The following is a 4,386-nucleotide window of genomic DNA, read 5'->3' on the forward strand; positions in this document are numbered from 1 at the left end:
TGGAGACCTGGGATCGAGTCCTATGTCGGGCTTCCTGCATGGAGCCTGCTTCAACCTCTGCCTGTGTCTCTGCCTCTCTCTCTATTTCTCTCATGAATAAATAAATAAAATCTTTAAAAAAAATAGAAAAGGACTTAAACAGACATTACTCCAGAAAAGATATACAAGTGGCCAACGGCAGATGAAAACATGTTCAACCTCACTCATCATAGAAAATACATATATGGGTCTCTGCACCTGGCTCTCCATTTAGAACTCCTAAAACCCTTATAATTTCTAAGTGATAAGAGCATTAGTTGTGTCTCTTATTCTAATATTTGGTACTTGACCCTGTCCCTGATACAGGGCTCCTAAATCCCTTGTAAATTCCTAAGTGATAACAGCATTAGGAGTATTGTTTGCCCTAACGAGGCAACTCTGGGTGGATTCCTAGATGGGGGCTGGTCACCAAATAACTAAGCCATAATAAGATGTTGGAATTTTCAGCCCCACCCTTCGTCCGCCAGAGAGGGAAGTAAGGTTGGAAATGGAGTTAACGACTGATCTTGCCTAAGTGATGAAGCCTCCATAAAAATCCCAAAAGTAGGTAGGGAGACTCACAGAGCCTCCAGGTAGGTGAACACATCCGTGTACCAGGGTGCCACATCCCAACGCCATAAGGACAGAAGCTCTTGCACTCAGGACCGTCAGAGCTCACCTTATGTATCTCTTCATTTGGCTATTCACCTGTATCCTTTATCATATCCTTTAAGAAACTGGTAAATATTAGTACCTCTTTTCCTGAGGTCTGTGAGCTACAGTAGCAAATTAACTGAACCGAAGGTTATAACCAATCAGTGAGAAGCACAGGTGACAACCTAAACTTGCAATTGGCATCTGACGTGGGGTGGGGGCAGTCTTGTAGGATCTGTGGGATCTGACACTCTCTCCAGGTGTCAGAATTGAGTTAAATTATAGGACACCCATTTGGTATTGCAGAAAATTGCTTGTTGTGGGGGAAAAAAACCCACGTATTTGGTCACCAGAAATGTCAAAATTAAAGTGTTCCATTTGAAAGCAAAGGAAACACACAGGAGATAACAGTAGGTTTCCCAATATAGTAGTGAAAAGCAAATCAAAACCACAATGGAATACCACTTCACACCTATTAGGGTGGCTATCATTCCAAAAACAAAAAAGTAAATAAGAAATGTTGGTAAGGATGAAATGGGAACCCCTGTGCACTGCTGATGGAAATGTAAAATGATGTAGCCACTGTGGAAAATGGTACAGTGGTTCCTCAAAAAATTATACAAAAAAATTACCATATGATCTAACAATTACACTTCTGGATATATATGCAAAAGAATTCAAAGCAGGAAAAAAAAGAATTCAAAGCAGGAACTCAAACAGGTATTTGTACTCCCATATTCATAGCAATATTATTCACAATAGCCAAAAGGTGGAAGCAGCGTAAGTGTCCATAACAGATGAGTGCATAAACAAATTTTGGTGTGTACATACAATGGAATATTATTCAGTCTTAAAAAGGAAGGAAATTCTAACACATACTACAACATAGATGAACCTTAGAAGACACTATGCTAAGTAAAATAAACCAGTCACAAAAGTAAACATAGAGTGAAGATTCCACTTACGTGAGGTACCTAAAATAGTCAAATTCATAGACGCAGAAAGTAACACGGTGGTTGCCAGGGGCTGGTGGGAGGGGATGATGGAAGATTAAAGTTTAATGGGTATGGAGTTTCCATTTGGAAAAATAAAGAAGTTCTAGAAATAGGATAGTGATGATGGCTGCACAATATGAATATACTTAATGGCACTGAATTGTACATTAAAAATTGTTAAAATGGCAAATCTTATTATGCATACTTTGCTATAATAAAAAAATATGCAGCACACTAAAATAATCTGCCAGGTTTTGTGAGACTGAAGATCTATGTAGAAAAGCTTGGTAATTTGTACAGCCCTTCACAAATACTAGCTCTTTTTAATCATTTTCACCCTGTTTACCCCAACCTGATACCATTATCCACATGTTCTGTCCAGTCATGTTCACTCAGCAGTACACTGTTGGTGTTTAATGTGGTACAGTGATATCCACCTTCGATATCCACCTTCCACGTGTCACTCCAACAGGCTCCCAGAGTTCTGGTTCTGAAACAGAACAAGCCCCCCAAAAGACAAGTTTTAGACAAGCCTCATTAGACTCTAAGAGAAAAAACTTAGAGACTTCCTCCTCTTGCCCAGTTTTCCCCAATGCTTGGTTTGGAAGCAGTCCTCATTCAGCAGCAAGAGGTCACCATGCCATTGCCAAGAACAGGGAAAATCTTCCTCCAATTCAGCTGACCACCTAACTCCCTGGCCTGCTACCAAGCAATATATCTTGTAATGCAGCCCTGGAGCAGGCGAACAATTGGGAATCTTCTGGATTCTAGAAAACAAATATAGGAAATGTATTCATTGAGCATGAATTGAGAATAAAAGTAATTAGATAAGAAAAAAATGAAAATACTAAAATTAAAAGACCAGAATGAAGAGCTTGGATGAACTGACAATTCTCTATATTGTAGCCTCAAAGCTGAACCCTCAAATACTCACAGAAAGAATACTGCTGCAGAACAAATGTGATAATGCAGTAGTGCAAAATTTAGGAATGATGTTTCTTTCTGAAAAGCAGGCTAATTGGGACCTACAACCAGATATTTACCAGGATCTGTGTAAGCATTCAGGTGCTACTCATTGAGAATTTCTCCTAACATGAGTAATGCCACAGTGCCATCTGCAATCTTTTTCATGCAATGATATATATCCAGGAGTTGCTGCCTTTGCAGATATTCCCAGGAGGACCTATGAAAGATTTTATTACATGGCTCTTTGGGGAACTTTAAATGTAGATCAAACATGAAGTGGTACTTACCCCCAGCCTTGGAAGTTTGACTTTCTATGACCAAGTCTCTGTGCCCTCACAATGCTAAATGTCTTTGTTTCACTTATGACTTAACCAAGATTCTTATTATCATCAAGACTAAATAAGAATTCGGGACTTTCCCACAAAACTTTCTGCCAATGCCCCACAAATCTTTGTGGCTTCCCAAATTCTTTGACTCTCCTCCAGGCATCCTTTCTCTTCTGCACAAGCTCCCAAATAACACTTATTCTAAATATAGTCCCATTTGTGTAGAAATGCACCTTTCCTAGTTTTTCCCCTTACCTCTTCATACTACACCTATACTCTTGTGTAACTGAAGTTCAGTCATAACACCTACAACAACATCAGACACCCTATCTTCTGTCTTCATTTTGTTATAATCTATAGGCTAAAGGTATGTGTCACTCCAAGAGTGTTGCAGTGAAGGAAAACGACTCTGAGGGACAACAGGCACTAAGGCAGGAGTCACTAGCACACGGCCTGTAAATGAAACCCAAATATACAAAAGCAAAAGCTTAGGAAACATCCCTTGCACACTCCTCCTTTTTTAACCAGTAAAGTAGGGTTGGTTGATGAAGTGAGAGAACCAACAGTCCATTCTCTACAAATGATTGATGGCAGCACAACAAGCCCCTGGTTATAGATGCCTCAACCTGTACTAGCGAAGTTCATTGTTATGAGCCACTGTCCCACAATCCCCAAGTCATACGGTCTAAATCGTTTTCCAAAAATGGTAATAAAATATGTCGAGTCATTCATATTCCCTCAGTTATACTGGGAGGCAATAGCTACAGCAGCTAAGCATTCAGTCTCTGAGCCAAAGCAACTTGAGTTCAAATCATGCTTTAGCTGCTTGTTGAGTACCAGCAGTCAAAGACCTTTTCTAGATACCCCTTTGCCTCCGCCTTCCGCCACCTTGCTCCCTCACCACCACAGAGCACATGGAACCCAGGGGCAGACAGGGATCTGTTCTCCCTTTACCTCCCCATCTCCTCAGCTACGGTGACGCCTTGAATCTGAGCGATCCTCATTCTCATTCCCTAGACCGCCACTACTGTTTCCTCACGTTGCTTGGTACACTCCAGCCTTTACAAAATAACAGGCAAGCTGCGGGGGTGGGACCAAGCACTTTTCCCTGAAAGGGCGGAACTAAAACCAAAGCGCTAAGGTTATTAGCAAATGACTTCCCTGTTACCATGGTAAAGCGGCAGCCGCCATCTTTATTGTGGTCGATGATTCCTCGTGTTGGTCTCAGAAAAAAAGGAAAAATAAGGAATTTTACAGATTAAAATCCTGGAAGCTAGCCTGGGGCCGCTCAAACCTAGTTCGGGAAAGAGTTATCCTCTGGTCGCAACTCAGCTCGGAGGGGTTAATGCTCTTGGGGACGGAAAGCGCGCCGGCTGCAGACCGAATGACGCCAGAGGAGGGGCCATGCTGTTCGGCCCGCCCAGGTG

This window comes from Canis lupus, chromosome X (assembly GCF_003254725.2).
Source record: "Canis lupus dingo isolate Sandy chromosome X, ASM325472v2, whole genome shotgun sequence".
In the NCBI taxonomy this organism is placed as follows: domain Eukaryota; kingdom Metazoa; phylum Chordata; class Mammalia; order Carnivora; family Canidae; genus Canis; species Canis lupus.